Genomic DNA, 17863 nt, shown 5'->3' with positions numbered 1-17863 from the left:
CGGACCTGAGAGGGAACTCTTTTTACAATAAAGTGGTGACAAATCGGAGCGGCAAAAACGCAACGTGTGAACACAGTCTAATATGCCGCATTTTTTTAGGCTGTGTACTCACAGTGAGTTTTTGACGCCACGTATTTTCGCTGATGAAAAGCGCAGGATTTCAGCAAAGTGGCTGAGATTTATAGAAATCTCACGCCCGCTATGTTTATTTTTTACTCAGTGTAAGGCCTCTTTCACACTTGCGTCGTGGCTCCTCCGTCGCAATCCGTCATTTTGGGAAAAAAACACATCCTGCAAATGTGCCTGCAGGATGCGTTTTTTTCCCATAGACTTGTATTGCCAACGGATCGCGACGTATGGACATACGTCGCGTCCGTCGTGCACTGGATCCGCCGTGTTTTGGCGGACCGTCGGCACGAAAAAAACGTTCAAGGGAATGTTTTTTCATACGTCGGATCTGCCATTTCCGACAGCGCATGCACGGCTGGAACTCGGCCCCCTCCTCCCCGGACTTTAGAATGGGCAGAGGATGCGTTGAAAAACTGCATCCGCTGCTCACGCTGTGAAGAAATTTCACAATGTGCGTCGGTACGGTGTGCAGCGCCCCAGAGTCCTGGTCGTTGCAGTACTGATTCTCCGCTGCTAAGGGGGCTATGGTACGTCTGATGGCACTGAAGGAGTTCACCTGACCAGGTATCACAGACACCAATACACTTCACGGTCTGGCCTCCAGGGGGAGCTAAGGGTGCTATGTATTAGGCCACTCCTCACAATCTGGTAAAACTGGGGGTTAGATAGGAAGTTAGACAGAAGCTGACTGGGTTGGAACCAGGCAACATCCTGTGGCAGAGGGTGTTGCAGGGGAAGATTCAGGAGGGTCCCTGTCAGGGGTGGGATCCTGACAGAGGCCTAGCGAACAGGAAGAACGTTACGGGACCGCGCCTGCACTTCATTGCGGCGGTACCCCAAGAAAGGACAAGAAGCGAGGTTTATTGTGCTGAGTGAGAAACGAGATCAACACAACAAGGAGAAACACCAGTAGGAGTCTGTTATGACCCCAATGGCAGAGGGTCTCAGAAATAAATACCAAGTCTGCAAACACAAAAAACCAGCTCATAGGGCAGTGGTAACTGGGCTGACCGTATATCTAATCCTAGCACCACAAATAGCAGCAGCCGGGGAACGTGCCTACGTTGGTTCTAGACGTCTCGCGCCAGCCGGAGAACTAACTAACCCTAGAAGGGAAAAGATAGACCTTTCTTGCCTCCAGAGAAAAGACCCCAAAAGTTGGATACAAGCCCCCAACAAATAATAACGGTGAGGTAAGAAGAAAAGACAAACGTAAGAATGAACTAGGTATTTAGCAAAGAGAGGCCCACTGACTAATAGCAGAATATAGTAAGATGACTTATACGGTCAGCAAAAACCCTATCAAAATTTCCACGCTGGATATTCAAGAACCCCCGAACCGTCTAACGGCCCGGGGGGAGAATACCAGCCCCCTAGAGCTTCCAGCAAAATCAGGAATCACATTTAGTACAAGCTGGACAAAAAATAAGAGCAATACAAATAACCAAAAAACAAGGAAGCAGGACTTAGCTTAATTTTGCAAGAACCAGGACCAGCAGACAGGAGCAAACAGAAAGGACTGATTACAACGATGCCAGGCACCAGACTGAGAATTCAGGAAGTTCATATAGCAACACCCCTGGACTAACGACCCAGGTGGGTGCCAAACTGAGGAAAGACAATCCCAGAGTCATATCACTAGTGACCACAAGAGGGAGCCAAAAAAGTCTAATTCACAACAGTACCCCCCCTTTAAGGAGGGGTCACCGAACCCTCACCAAGACCACCAGGGCGATCAGGATGAGCAGCGTGAAAGGCACGAACTAAATCGGCCGCATGCACATCAGAGGCAACCACCCAGGAATTATCCTCCTGACCATAGCCCTTCCACTTGACCAGATACTGAAGCCTCCGCCTGGAGAGACGAGAATCCAAGATCTTCTCCACCACGTACTCCAACTCGCCCTCAACCAACACCGGAGCAGGAGGCTCAACAGAAGGAACCACAGGTACAACGTACCGCCGCAACAAAGACCTATGGAACACGTTGTGAATGGCAAACGACACCGGAAGATCCAAGCGAAAGGACACAGGATTAAGGATTTCCAATATCTTGTAAGGACCGATGAAGCGAGGCTTAAATTTAGGAGAGGAGACCTTCATAGGAACAAATCGAGAAGACAGCCATACCAAATCCCCAACACGAAGTCGGGGACCCACACCGCGGCGGAGGTTGGCAAAACGCTGAGCCTTCTCCTGTGACAACTTTAAGTTGTCCACCACATGATTCCAAATCTGCTGCAACCTATCCACCACAGAATCTACCCCAGGACAGTCAGAAGGCTCCACATGTCCCGAGGAAAAACGAGGATGGAAACCAGAGTTGCAGAAAAATGGCGAAACCAAAGTAGCGGAACTAGCCCGATTATTAAGGGCAAACTCAGCCAACGGCAAGAAGGTCACCCAATCATCCTGATCTGCAGAAACAAAACACCTCAAATAAGCCTCCAGAGTCTGATTAGTTCGCTCCGTTTGTCCATTAGTCTGAGGATGAAAGGCAGACGAAAACGACAAATCAATGCCCATCTTAGCACAAAATGATCGCCAGAACCTGGAAACAAACTGGGATCCTCTGTCAGACACGATATTCTCAGGAATGCCGTGTAAATGAACCACATTCTGAAAGAACAAAGGAACCAGATCGGAAGAGGAAGGCAGCTTAGGCAAAGATACCAAATGGACCATCTTGGAAAAGCGATCACAAACCACCCAGATGACAGACATGCCCTGAGACACCGGAAGATCTGAAATGAAATCCATGAAAATGTGTGTCCAAGGCCTCTTCGGGACAGGCAAGGGCAAGAGCAACCCGCTGGCACGAGAACAGCAAGGCTTAGCTCGAGCACAAGTCCCACAGGACTGCACAAATGACCGCACATCCCATGACAAGGAAGGCCACCAAAAGGACCTAGCCACCAAATCTCTGGTGCCAAAAATTCCCGGATGCCCTGCCAACACCGAGGAATGAACCTCGGAAATGACTCTGCTGGTCCACTTATCAGGAACAAACAGTCTGTCAGGTGGACAAGAGTCAGGTCTACCAGCCTGAAATCTCTGCAACACACGTCGCAAATCCGGAGAAATGGCTGACAAGATTACTCCCTCTTTAAGAATACCAACTGGTTCTGCGACTCCAGGAGAGTCAGGCACAAAGCTCCTTGAAAGAGCATCAGCCTTAACATTCTTTGAACCTGGTAAATACGAGACCACAAAGTCAAAACGGGAGAAAAACAATGACCAACGGGCCTGTCTAGGATTCAGGCGTTTAGCAGACTCGAGATACATCAGATTTTTGTGATCAGTCAAGACCACCACACGATGCTTAGCACCCTCGAGCCAATGACGCCACTCCTCAAATGCCCACTTCATGGCCAGCAACTCCCGATTGCCAACATCATAATCCCGCTCAGCAGGCGAAAACTTCCTAGAGAAAAAAGCACATGGTCTCATTACAGAGCAACCAGGGCCTCTCTGCGACAAAATGGCCCCTGCCCCAATCTCAGAAGCATCCACTTCAACCTGAAAGGGAAGTGAGACATCAGGCTGGCACAAAACAGGCGCTGAAGTAAACCGGCGCTTCAACTCTTGGAAAGCTTCCACGGCTGCAGGGGCCCAGTTAGCAACATCAGAACCTTTCTTGGTCATATCCGTCAAAGGTTTAACAACGCTAGAAAAATTAGCGATAAAACGACGGTAGAAGTTAGCAAAACCCAAGAACTTCTGAAGACTCTTAACTGACGTGGGTTGAGTCCAATCATGAATAGCTCGGACCTTGACTGGGTCCATCTCCACCGCAGAAGGGGAAAAAATAAAACCCAAAAAGGGAACCTTCTGTACTCCAAAGAGACACTTTGAGCCCTTAACAAACAAAGCATTCTCACGCAAAACCTGAAACACCATCCTGACCTGCTCTACATGCGAGTTCCAATCATCAGAAAAAAACAGAATATCATCCAGATAAACAATCATAAATTTATCCAGATACTTCCGGAAAATATCATGCATAAAGGACTGAAACACTGAAGGAGCATTAGAGAGCCCAAAAGGCATCACCAAGTACTCAAAATGACCTTCGGGCGTATTAAATGCAGTTTTCCATTCATCTCCTTGCTTAATGCGCACAAGGTTGTACGCACCACGAAGATCTATCTTGGTGAACCACTTGGCACCTTTAATCCGGGCAAACAAGTCCGACAACAGAGGCAAAGGATACTGAAATTTAACAGTGATTTTATTCAGAAGCCGATAGTCAATACAAGGTCTCAAAGATCCGTCCTTCTTGGCCACAAAAAAGAATCCCGCACCAAGAGGGGAAGAGGATGGACGGATATGCCCCTTCTCCAGAGATTCCTTGATATACGAACGCATTGCGGTATGCTCAGGTACAGACAGATTAAATAGTCTTCCCTTAGGAAATTTACTACCTGGAATCAAATCTATAGCGCAGTCACAGTCCCTATGAGGAGGCAGAGCACTGGAGCTGGACTCTCTGAATACATCCTGAAAATCAGACAAATACTCAGGAACTTCCGAAGGAATAGAGGAAGCAATAGACACCGGCGGGGAATCCCCATGAATTCCCTGACAGCCCCAACTTGACACAGACATTGCCTTCCAATCCAAGACTGGATTATGGGTCTGTAACCATGGCAGACCCAAAACAACCAAATCATGCATTTTATGCAGAACAAGAAAACGAATCACCTCCCGATGTTCAGGAGTCATGCACATGGTTACTTGTGTCCAAAACTGCGGTTTATTTTCCGCCAATGGCGTAGCATCAATACCTCTAAGAGGGATAGGATTTACCAACGGCTCAAGAACAAAACCACAGCGCTTGGCAAATGACAGATCCATAAGACTCAGGGCAGCACCTGAATCCACAAACGCCATAACAGGGTAGGAAGACAATGAGCAAATTAAAGTCACAGACAAAATAAATTTAGGTTGCAAATTACCAATGGCGACAGGACTAACAACCCTTGTTAGGCGTTTAGAGCAAGCTGATATAACATGTGTAGAATCACCACAGTAAAAACACAACCCATTCTGACGTCTATGATTTTTCCGTTCATTTCTAGTCTGAATTCTACCACATTGCATTAAATCAGGTGTTTGTTCAGACAACACCACAAGAGGATTAGCGGCTTTGCGCTCCCGCAAACGCCGGTCAATTTGAATAGCCAGCGCCATGGAATCATTCAGACTTGTAGGAATGGAGAAACCCACCATCACATTCTTAATGGCTTCAGAAAGGCCATTTCTGAAATTTGCGGCCAGAGCACACTCATTCCACTGAGTAAGCACGGACCATTTCCGAAATTTTTGGCAATACACTTCAGCTTCATCCTGGCCCTGAGAAATAGCCAGCAAGGCTTTTTCTGCCTGAATTTCAAGATTGGGTTCCTCGTAAAGCAATCCGAGCGCCAGAAAAAACGCATCAATATTTGCCAATGCCGGATCTCCTGGCGCTAGCGAGAAGGCCCAATCCTGAGGGTCGCCCCGTAAGAAAGAGATAACAATTTTAACTTGCTGAGCTGAGTCTCCAGACGAACGGGGTCTCAGAGATAGAAACAATTTACAATTATTCCTGAAATTCCTAAACTTAAATCGGTCTCCAGAGAACAGTTCAGGAATAGGTATTTTAGGTTCAGACATAGGACTACTGGTAACAAAATCTTGTATGCCCTGCACACGAGCAGCAAGCTGGTCCACACTTGTAATCAAGGTCTGGACATTCATGTCTGCAGCAAGCTCAAGCCACTCAGAGGTAAAGGGGAGGAAGAAAGAGAGGAAAAAAAAAAAAAAACTCAGAATTTCCTTTCTTATTATCCCACTTCTGCAATGCATTAAACATTCAACTTTGGCCTGGCATACTGTTATGACCCCAATGGCAGAGGGTCTCAGAAATAAATACCAAGTCTGCAAACACAAAAAACCAGCTCATAGGGCAGTGGTAACTGGGCTGACCGTATATCTAATCCTAGCACCACAAATAGCAGCAGCCGGGGAACGTGCCTACGTTGGTTCTAGACGTCTCGCGCCAGCCGGAGAACTAACTAACCCTAGAAGGGAAAAGATAGACCTTTCTTGCCTCCAGAGAAAAGACCCCAAAAGTTGGATACAAGCCCCCAACAAATAATAACGGTGAGGTAAGAAGAAAAGACAAACGTAAGAATGAACTAGGTATTTAGCAAAGAGAGGCCCACTGACTAATAGCAGAATATAGTAAGATGACTTATACGGTCAGCAAAAACCCTATCAAAATTTCCACGCTGGATATTCAAGAACCCCCGAATCGTCTAACGGCCCGGGGGGAGAATACCAGCCCCCTAGAGCTTCCAGCAAAATCAGGTAACACATTTAGTACAAGCTGGACAAAAAATAAGAGCAATACAAATAACCAAAAAACAAGGAAGCAGGACTTAGCTTAATTTTGCAAGAACCAGGACCAGCAGACAGGAGCAAACAGAAAGGACTGATTACAACGATGCCAGGCACCAGACTAAGAATTCAGGAAGTTCATATAGCAACACCCCTGGACTAACGACCCAGGTGGGTGCCAAACTGAGGAAAGACAATCCCAGAGTCATATCACTAGTGACCACAAGAGGGAGCCAAAAAAGTCTAATTCACAACAGGAGTCGTGCTGTAAGACGAGGCAACATCCTACTGAGGCGCGTAGCCGGTGGCCGGAAACGCCGAGGAAGTATTGAGCTCCAGGCCTTACTTCTAACCTACGGCAGGACAGTCAGTTCTAGGCGGGCTGTCTCACCCAAAATCACCTAAGCAGACACAGGGGGCAACATTTGGAGAGGGGCGACTCTAGGGTCCCGGAAGACCTCCGAGCCTACCCGTTATACGGGTGCGTCCTAGCCATATCATCTGGGGGGACGAAGAAGAACATCATAATCGAGTTGTGAGGGAACTTCCGAAACAGACACAACAGTTGTGAGGACTATCCCGTAAGCACAGCAGGGAAGGACTACAACACACAAGCGCTAGAAGGTAGGCACAGATTTCCACCTGCAAAGGGAACTCTGGAGGTGCCATCGGACCGGCCGGACTCAGGTAGCCCGGTTAACCGTATTCCGGACTGAGGATCCTGAAGCCTTCAGTAAAGAGGTACAGAGACTGCAACCTGGTGTCCTCGTTATTCACCGCGACCTACACCGCACCACAATATCCTCACATTCTCAACTTTCACTGGACGCCCCTCAGCAGGGTCACGGACCGGGCCTAGCCACCGTGACAATCCCAGAACTGAGACACAGAGGCCCGGTACCGGGTGCCCCTCGGCCCTGCGGCAGTGGGGGCGCTCCAATTTGGCGTCACGAACAGGATCTACTTAAGCCTGAAGAATCAGGTCATGTGTGCCTTGGAATTGTGATTTGTTGTGCTTGGACTGTGACTTATTGCAAAGACTGTGCATTGCCACTTGCCGCCAAAAGTTCCTGCCAAAAACTGCCGCCATTACAGCGCTGAGGAGAGCGCAGAAGGAGAAGAGGGGCGTGGAGTAGGCGTGGACCAGCTGAAGAGCGCGAAAAACAATGGCCGCCCAGTCTAAACATTTTTGCATCCTGAGGACGTGTCCGTCAGCAGCCGAGGTCCGCCTTCTCATCCTCTTTGGAGGGTGGAGACCATGGAGACGGGGCCGCCCACGAAAGAGACCGCAGGAAGAAGACGCTGGAGAGGAAGCAAAGATGGCGACGCCGGGAGCACCGCGTGGGGATGACCCGACCCAGCATGAGGCTGCACCACCCGACACAGCCCCAGATGCGCCATCGTTGCAGGGACTGGCCTTTACGGAGCTACCGATGGGCAGACCCAACTGGCCACCGTCTGAGGAGTGTGTGGCCGCAGCCGAGGCCCGGCAGATAACACGCCGCCGGGAGGCCGATGCCCGTGTGATCGCTCGGCTGGGCCAACCCACGGAAGTCTGCCTGTCTCTGGTGTCCCCCGCTTCCTTCATCCTGACCGCGGCGGAGTGTGAGCTGCAGGCACAGGGCCTGAGGATCCTGCCGGAGGCCGAACACCTGCGGCGCCTGATGACGGCGTGGCGGAACAGACCCCAACCCGCGGCCCAGGTCGACCTGACGGGCGTTGAGGAGGCCCCGCCATCACACTGGGGTGTGGTGGTGCTCTTTAACTCCCGGAAAGGATGGGGAGTTATACAAGAAATTGGAGAGCCACTGCAGGTCCGTGTGGACCGGGAAGAGGTGGAACCCTGCGGGGGAAGGTACGGTCGCGACCTGGAGCCTGGAGACGCAGTGACTTACACCCGGTGGAGGAGGGAGGTTGGCTGGATAGCTCGGGGCGTCCAGCGGTGCGTCGCACTCCAGGCCGCTGTCGGAACGTCGGAGGACGAGCCTCCTGCAGGAAAGGTGCCGGAACCTGCCCCCGCGGAACCCCAGGGAATCCAGGCCCACCGTGTAGCTACGGGTCGTGCTCACCCACGAGCGAGGAGGGTGTCCCGATGAGGGATCCTGTCGTTGCTGAGGCCGGGACCGGTCCTTGTTACACCACCACGACCCGTTTGCCAGGTGAGGCCCGGTAGGAGGCCGCCTCCTGCTCAGCCAGGAACTGAGTAAGCAAGAATGCTTCATCACTTGTAGATAGTTAACTGTCCGTCTTTCTATGTGTCTTCTTGCTGCTACAACCCGACTAGGGTTAACTCTTAAAGGGATCCCCTAGTTTACCTGGGACCCCTACTTTTGCTTTTGTTTTTGTTTCTTGTTCATCATTGTTGAAAAGAACTGCTGGATCATGAACACTGCATGATTACAAACTTATTGTAAATAGTTCGCACCTTCTTAAAGGTGCCCTCTACTGGTTTTACAAAGAAAAGGACTCTTTGCGAAGAAACTGTTCTTGGAAACAGCACCGGAGTCCTTGCTGTATACGAACTTGCAGCTTGAGAAGTTGCACTACCTCCGAGAGACTTGGTCCCCTCTTAAAGGGGACGTTCACCAATAGCACTTAAAGTCGAATAATGCTTACATGTCGAAGTTATATGTAGTTAGCTAGTTAATTGTAAGAAATGTTTAATAATGTGTTAGAGAATGAGGACAGGAAGTGAACCCGTATGGGGTTAGTCGGTGAGTCCTCCTAGGAGCCGTACAGAGATGGCTCAGCGATCCTAAACTGAGAGAAGGTTGATAAGTTCTATACTGTGTATAGTAGCAGAAAGGCAGTAGGCCCGGATGAGGAATGGGGCGGTCCTGCAACAGAGCGAGAGGCAGTAGGCCTGGGGCAGATAGACAGGCGGTCCTGCAGATGTAAAGGTGGAAAATGAAGAAAAGTTGATTAGCCTTATAGCGTTTTATAAGAAGGTCTTTAGTGGATTCAGCTCATACGTCCTTAAAGGCAATATTAAATTATTGTTCAGAAATCGCACTAAGTAGAATACCCGGTTGGGTAAGAGAAGTTATTTATAGTATGTTATTTAAAATATTTAACCATGTTTGTAACGTTCAAGTGTCCTCACCTCCCATAAAGGGAAGCTCTGTTCAAATTTACTTATTGTTGCATTTCGAAAATTGTATGTCTTTTTGCTGACATGTATTGTTGCTTTCTTCCCAGTCCAGGAGTACTGGATTTAACCGGGGGGGAGCGCAGCGCCCCAGAGTCCTGGTCATTGCAGTACTGATGCTCCGCCGCTAAGGGGGGCTATGGTACGTCTGATGGCACTGAAGGAGTTCACCTGCCCAGGTATCACAGACACCAATACACTTCACGGTCTGGCCTCCAGGGGGAGCTAAGGGTGCTATGTATTAGGCCACTCCTCACAATCTGGTAAAACTGGGGGTTAGATAGGAAGTTAGACAGAAGCTGACTGGGTTGGAACCAGGCAACATCCTGTGGCAGAGGGTGTTGCAGGGGAAGATTCAGGGGGGTCCCTGTCAGGGGTGGGATCCTGACAGAGGCCTAGCGAACAGGAAGAACGTTACGGGACCGCGCCTGCACTTCATTGCGGCGGTACCCCAAGAAAGGACAAGAAGCGAGGTTTATTGTGCTGAGTGAGAAACGAGATCAGCGCAACAAGGAGAAACACCAGTAGGAGTCGTGCTGTAAGACGAGGCAACATCCTACTGAGGCGCGTAGCCGGTGGCCGGAAACGCCGAGGAAGTATTGAGCTCCAGGCCTTACTTCAAACCTACGGCAGGACAGTCAGTTCTAGGCGGGCTGTCTCACCCAAAATCACCTAAGCTGACACAGGGGGCAACATTTGGAGAGGGGCGACTCTAGGGTCCCGGAAGACCTCCGAGCCTACCCGTCATACGGGTGCGTCCTAGCCATATCATCTGGGGGGACGAAGAAGAACATCATAATCGAGTTGTGAGGGAACTTCCGAAACAGACACAACAGTTGTGAGGACTATCCCGTAAGCACAGCAGGGAAGGACTACAACACACAAGCGCTAGAAGGTAGGCACAGATTTCCACCTGCAAAGGGAACTCTGGAGGTGCCATCGGACCGGCCGGACTCAGGTAGCCCGGTTAACCGTATTCCGGACTGAGGATCCTGAAGCCTTCAGTAAAGAGGTACAGAGACTGCAACCTGGTGTCCTCGTTATTCACCGCGACCTACACCGCACCACAATATCCTCACATTCTCAACTTTCACTGGACGCCCCTCAGCAGGGTCACGGACCGGGCCTAGCCACCGTGACAATCCCAGAACTGAGACACAGAGGCCCGGTACCGGGTGCCCCTCGGCCCTGCGGCAGTGGGGGCGCTCCAATTTGGCGTCACGAACAGGATCTACTTAAGCCTGAAGAATCAGGTCATGTGTGCCTTGGAATTGTGATTTGTTGTGCTTGGACTGTGACTTATTGCAAAGACTGTGCATTGCCACTTGCTGCCAAAAGTTCCTGCCAAAAACTGCCGCCATTACAGCGCTGAGGAGAGCGCAGAAGGAGAAGAGGGGCGTGGAGTAGGCGTGGACCAGCTGAAGAGCGCGAAAAACAATGGCCGCCCAGTCTAAACATTTTTGCATCCTGAGGACGTGTCCGTCAGCAGCCGAGGTCCGCCTTCTCATCCTCTTTGGAGGGTGGAGACCATGGAGACGGGGCCGCCCACGAAAGAGACCGCAGGAAGAAGACGCTGGAGAGGAAGCAAAGATGGCGACGCCGGGAGCACCGCGTGGGGATGACCCGACCCAGCATGAGGCTGCACCACCCGACACAGCCCCAGATGCGCCATCGTTGCAGGGACTGGCCTTTACGGAGCTACCGATGGGCAGACCCAACTGGCCACCGTCTGAGGAGTGTGTGGCCGCAGCCGAGGCCCGGCAGATAACACGCCGCCGGGAGGCCGATGCCCGTGTGATCGCTCGGCTGGGCCAACCCACGGAAGTCTGCCTGTCTCCGGTGTCCCCCGCTTCCTTCATCCTGACCGCGGCGGAGTGTGAGCTGCAGGCACAGGGCCTGAGGATCCTGCCGGAGGCCGAACACCTGCGGCGCCTGATGACGGCGTGGCGGAACAGACCCCAACCCGCGGCCCAGGTCGACCTGACGGGCGTTGAGGAGGCCCCGCCATCGCACTGGGGTGTGGTGGTGCTCTTTAACTCCCGGAAAGGATGGGGAGTTATACAAGAAATTGGAGAGCCACTGCAGGTCCGTGTGGACCGGGAAGAGGTGGAACCCTGCGGGGGAAGGTACGGTCGCGACCTGGAGCCTGGAGACGCAGTGACTTACACCCGGTGGAGGAGGGAGGTTGGCTGGATAGCTCGGGGCGTCCAGCGGTGCGTCGCACTCCAGGCCGCTGTCGGAACGTCGGAGGACGAGCCTCCTGCAGGAAAGGTGCCGGAACCTGCCCCCGCGGAACCCCAGGGAATCCAGGCCCACCGTGTAGCTACGGGTCGTGCTCACCCACGAGCGAGGAGGGTGTCCCGATGAGGGATCCTGTCGTTGCTGAGGCCGGGACCGGTCCTTGTTACACCACCACGACCCGTTTGCCAGGTGAGGCCCGGTAGGAGGCCGCCTCCTGCTCAGCCAGGAACTGAGTAAGCAAGAATGCTTCATCACTTGTAGATAGTTAACTGTCCGTCTTTCTATGTGTCTTCTTGCTGCTACAACCCGACTAGGGTTAACTCTTAAAGGGATCCCCTAGTTTACCTGGGACCCCTACTTTTGCTTTTGTTTTTGTTTCTTGTTCATCATTGTTGAAAAGAACTGCTGGATCATGAACACTGCATGATTACAAACTTATTGTAAATAGTTCGCACCTTCTTAAAGGTGCCCTCTACTGGTTTTACAAAGAAAAGGACTCTTTGCGAAGAAACTGTTCTTGGAAACAGCACCGGAGTCCTTGCTGTATACGAACTTGCAGCTTGAGAAGTTGCACTACCTCCGAGAGACTTGGTCCCCTCTTAAAGGGGACGTTCACCAATAGCACTTAAAGTCGAATAATGCTTACATGTCGAAGTTATATGTAGTTAGCTAGTTAATTGTAAGAAATGTTTAATAATGTGTTAGAGAATGAGGACAGGAAGTGAACCCGTATGGGGTTAGTCGGTGAGTCCTCCTAGGAGCCGTACAGAGATGGCTCAGCGATCCTAAACTGAGAGAAGGTTGATAAGTTCTATACTGTGTATAGTAGCAGAAAGGCAGTAGGCCCGGATGAGGAATGGGGCGGTCCTGCAACAGAGCGAGAGGCAGTAGGCCTGGGGCAGATAGACAGGCGGTCCTGCAGATGTAAAGGTGGAAAATGAAGAAAAGTTGATTAGCCTTATAGCGTTTTATAAGAAGGTCTTTAGTGGATTCAGCTCATACGTCCTTAAAGGCAATATTAAATTATTGTTCAGAAATCGCACTAAGTAGAATACCCGGTTGGGTAAGAGAAGTTATTTATAGTATGTTATTTAAAATATTTAACCATGTTTGTAACGTTCAAGTGTCCTCACCTCCCATAAAGGGAAGCTCTGTTCAAATTTACTTATTGTTGCATTTCGAAAATTGTATGTCTTTTTGCTGACATGTATTGTTGCTTTCTTCCCAGTCCAGGAGTACTGGATTTAACCGGGGGGGAGCGCAGCGCCCCAGAGTCCTGGTCATTGCAGTACTGATGCTCCGCCGCTAAGGGGGGCTATGGTACGTCTGATGGCACTGAAGGAGTTCACCTGCCCAGGTATCACAGACACCAATACACTTCACGGTCTGGCCTCCAGGGGGAGCTAAGGGTGCTATGTATTAGGCCACTCCTCACAATCTGGTAAAACTGGGGGTTAGATAGGAAGTTAGACAGAAGCTGACTGGGTTGGAACCAGGCAACATCCTGTGGCAGAGGGTGTTGCAGGGGAAGATTCAGGGGGGTCCCTGTCAGGGGTGGGATCCTGACAGAGGCCTAGCGAACAGGAAGAACGTTACGGGACCGCGCCTGCACTTCATTGCGGCGGTACCCCAAGAAAGGACAAGAAGCGAGGTTTATTGTGCTGAGTGAGAAACGAGATCAGCGCAACAAGGAGAAACACCAGTAGGAGTCGTGCTGTAAGACGAGGCAACATCCTACTGAGGCGCGTAGCCGGTGGCCGGAAACGCCGAGGAAGTATTGAGCTCCAGGCCTTACTTCAAACCTACGGCAGGACAGTCAGTTCTAGGCGGGCTGTCTCACCCAAAATCACCTAAGCAGACACAGGGGGCAACATTTGGAGAGGGGCGACTCTAGGGTCCCGGAAGACCTCCGAGCCTACCCGTCATACGGGTGCGTCCTAGCCATATCATCTGGGGGGACGAAGAAGAACATCATAATCGAGTTGTGAGGGAACTTCCGAAACAGACACAACAGTTGTGAGGACTATCCCGTAAGCACAGCAGGGAAGGACTACAACACACAAGCGCTAGAAGGTAGGCACAGATTTCCACCTGCAAAGGGAACTCTGGAGGTGCCATCGGACCGGCCGGACTCAGGTAGCCCGGTTAACCGTATTCCGGACTGAGGATCCTGAAGCCTTCAGTAAAGAGGTAAAGAGACTGCAACCTGGTGTCCTCGTTATTCACCGCGACCTACACCACACCACAATATCCTCACATTCTCAACTTTCACTGGACGCCCCTCAGCAGGGTCACGGACCGGGCCTAGCCACCGTGACAACCCCAGAACTGAGACACTCGGCCCTGCGGCAGTGGGGGCGCTCCACGGTGCGCCGAAGCTTAGAGACGGACACGTACCGACGCAAGTGTGAAAGAGGCCTAAACTGAGATGCAGGGCGTATTTTAACAACACTGCTTGTCAATTTCTCTTGAGGGTACACCTAGTTTTACGCGCAGATTTTTCGAATAAACTTATATTAGATAAAGAAAAAACGCAGGTAAAAAATGCACATGTGTTTTTAGTACCTTTCCGCATGTAATCCGCACATGACTGTATCAATAAAGTTTTGTCAAAACCAAATAGCAGGAAGTATCAAAAGCAAAGCAGCTTTATTTATGAAATGACATAACAACAAGAGACAAAAACGTGATAAAAATGCAAGTAACCTAATTAAATTAATAAGTGTTGAAATCTCACAAAAAACTATTTATGGGAATGTTGACGAAAAGTAAAAACAGCCGTTGAAGGCCATAGCAACCAATCACAGCACAGCTTTCACTTTATAAATAGCCCTGGTGAAATGAAAGCTGTGCTGTGATTGGTTGCTATGGGCAACAAGAGATTTTTTTTTTCTTTTGAATAGTTTTGGTAAATCTGCCCTAATGAGTTTTCCACTGTGGCCGGGCCGGGCCTAATGGTCGTATTACATGAGAAATTCTCTTTATATCCATCAACTACACATTCTTGTTCTGTTATTTATAGACAAATAGCCGTTCCTTGTGATATCAGGTTGCCTTTTACAACGTTAAAATTAAACTGTCTCCTCTCAGCTGTTCCTTGATCAGAAGTTTTATTTCCTTTAGAGGATAGTTATGTTTATGCTTTTAATCGCTGAGTGATTGCTATGTGAATGAGATACTGAGACGACTATAATTATATAAACATTAAAAGGGGTTTATCCCACAAATTAAAAACAAGAACTGCATCTCTGGACTGATCAACATCCTTAAAGGGGTTGTCCTCTACTTAGACAACACCTTCTTAAATAATATATCCCCTTTGTAAAATGAAGTGCCCTATACTCACTTCCCATACCGGTGCTGGGTCTCCGGTGTCTCATATGACATTGTTACTTCGCGAAAGCCCTGCAGCCAATCAGCGGCCGCTGATGGGCTGCAGTTCGAAGGAAGTAAGAGCGCTGCAGATCAATAATGGATGCTGATTGGCTGCAGGACTCATGTGGTACAACAAGGTCAGGCAAAAGCCAGGAACGTTGCTGGGATGGGTATATAGTATTTAAGAAAGGGTTGTCCTCTACTTGGACATATCGTCATCAATGCAATTTTTACAACTTTCACCATCTTTATCCTTTAGAATTTCAGTCTGTTCCCTTCCTGTGGGTCGGAGAAGCTTTCTACGATCTCTTGATATGTCTTCCTCATTCGATATATCTCTGTCGTCTCGGCAGGTTACTGTTGCTGCCATATTGTAGTTCTCCCCTTATTATATGGTATCGACCTCCTCACTGTCAGTTCACTACCCAAAAAAACAAAAAACAAAGACCCACCTACTAAACTACTACTATATACATAAGCTTTATTGAATGAGTAATCAAAAAGGAGGGGCTTAATACTATACATGGTGGAGCTGACAAGGTGAGGAGTAGGGGTACTGGCCCTAATTTCCTCCTACTGGTTGCACTACTTTGCCACGGAGGTTGGCACCCTAAGTGGTGAAGGTAGGGGCAGTGAGGGTAAACTGTCGTTGAGCAGGACGCCTTTCTAATTATTCATTTAATAAAGCTTATGTATATAGTAGGTAGATCTTTGTTTCTTGTGTTGTTGAGTTTTAGGGCTTGCTAAGGTATATTGTTTTGTTTGTGTGTTTCCGTTCACTACCCAGTATGGGCAGGGGGAGGTCAGGGAAGCTACTGAGTATGTAAGCCCAGCACTGAAGGTGGACATTCACTCCAGGTCACAGGAGAAGCAATAAGTGCTCAATATTGCTGCAGCCCAACCAAAGGGAAAAACGAGGTAATACAGTTTCCATTGGATGCAATGATTTTCCTAAACAGAGCTTCCACCTTTCTCAACCTATAATTCCCTAATATATTTTTGGGGTTCTCCATCCAGCATTTAAGTATTGATGAGCTGTAAGGAGTCGGGACGCGACAGCTCTTTAACAATGCAGCTCAGCTTCCATTGAAGTGAGTGTCATCTGGCAATTCTGGCAAATGCCAGAAGGGCCTGTCTGGTCGTGGGCCACCTTGTCTGCTATGTTGTTAACAGAATCGGTGTTCTCAAGACACCCGTACTGTTGAGAGTTGTGATAGAGCACAAAGTTGCTGACTCCATCACTTATCCCAGCAGGCCACAGGAATCATTAGAAATATGGGTCTTGTAGAAAATCTTCCTTTCCTCCATCCAGGGTAATATTAGTAATATATACCTTCTGGTTCACGGGGACAACATGGACCTGTGTGATTTCAATTGCCAGGACTGAATTTCCGCCCAAGTCCATAGCTGGATCTGGCCTGCAGTACACAAGAACTGCCATTGCACAGTGTATGGTGCTGTGGTGTCCTGGATCCATGCACTGTTTACCTCCAGCTGATCTTTGAGGGTGTTGGGTGTTGGACTCCGTCAATCATTCATTGATGAGCTATCCTGTGGTTAGGTCATCGATATCCAAGTCCTAGACTACCCCTTTTGTCGAAATGAGGTTTCTATAGTTCAGTTTATGCAACTGTTCAAAGTGCATCTTTAGTACTCAATAGACCATAACTTTTTGAGGGTATTATGTAGAGGATAAGTATAATTTAAAGTGAAACTTAGGATGAAAACTGAACATTCATCTTTGACCAGAGGAAAAGAAAATCACATCAGCTCCCCCTGTCCAGGAATCGTACAATCTAATAAGGGTGCGGTGCATGGACAGAGCCCATGGGCCGCCTCCAGATGAAAATGATCATGTGGAAGGCTGGAAGACATCCAGCAAGTGCAATGGAAAAGGTTCTAAAAACATCTATTAGTAACTTAAAATATCAAAAGGGAGAAAAATAAAATTAAACACACTAGGCCTATGCATTTCGAGCACAAGGACTCTTATTCAATATCTATAATTAAGAGCCTTAGTGCTTGAAAAGCATAGGACCAGTGTATTTATAATTTTTTTTCACTTTTGATATTTTAACTCTTTTATGACCTATGACATATAAGTACTAGTGATGAGCGAACGTTCTCGGGTAAGGTGTCTTTAGAATGCTCGAATAATATCTTCGAGTCCCTGCTGCTGCATGTCTCACGGCTGTTCAACACCCGCAACACATGTAGGGATTTCCTGTTTGTTAGGCACTACCTGCTGTTAAGCAGCCGCAAGACATGCAGCTGTGGGGTCTCGAACATATTATTCAAGGATGCTGAAGACACTCGGTTAGTGCAGGGGCATGCTCAGATAACACCTTACCTCAGTCAGCACGTTTGCTCATCACTAATAGATACGCCATAGGTTTTGTTCCTAACTTTCATGTGAGCTCAGGCGCTGAGTTCGCATCTTTCCCGGCACATGACAGCTGATTTGGTCAGCTGACATGTGCCTCTAACAGCTCTGTGTGAAATTGTGGTTAATTCGCAGCTGTTAAAATGCTAAATGCAGCTGGCAATATGACCCCATCCTTGGCTATTAATATCATTTCAAAGCTG

The 17863-nt window shown here is 49.1% G+C and overlaps 1 long non-coding RNA gene across 1 annotated transcript in view; it reads right to left on the bottom strand.

Annotated features, from left to right (window-relative positions):
- The window catches only part of LOC143784913 (uncharacterized), a 58864-nt gene extending 43516 nt beyond the window's left edge, over positions 1 to 15348 (bottom strand). The window contains exon 1 of the long non-coding RNA XR_013217904.1: positions 15249 to 15348. This is a non-coding gene — a long non-coding RNA (uncharacterized LOC143784913). The remainder of the gene's footprint in view (positions 1 to 15248) is intronic.
- Positions 15349 to 17863: the final 2515 nt, after the last annotated feature.

This window comes from Ranitomeya variabilis, chromosome 7 (assembly GCF_051348905.1).
Source record: "Ranitomeya variabilis isolate aRanVar5 chromosome 7, aRanVar5.hap1, whole genome shotgun sequence".
NCBI lineage: Eukaryota > Metazoa > Chordata > Amphibia > Anura > Dendrobatidae > Ranitomeya > Ranitomeya variabilis.
This window is presented reverse-complemented; position numbering and strand designations above follow the sequence as displayed.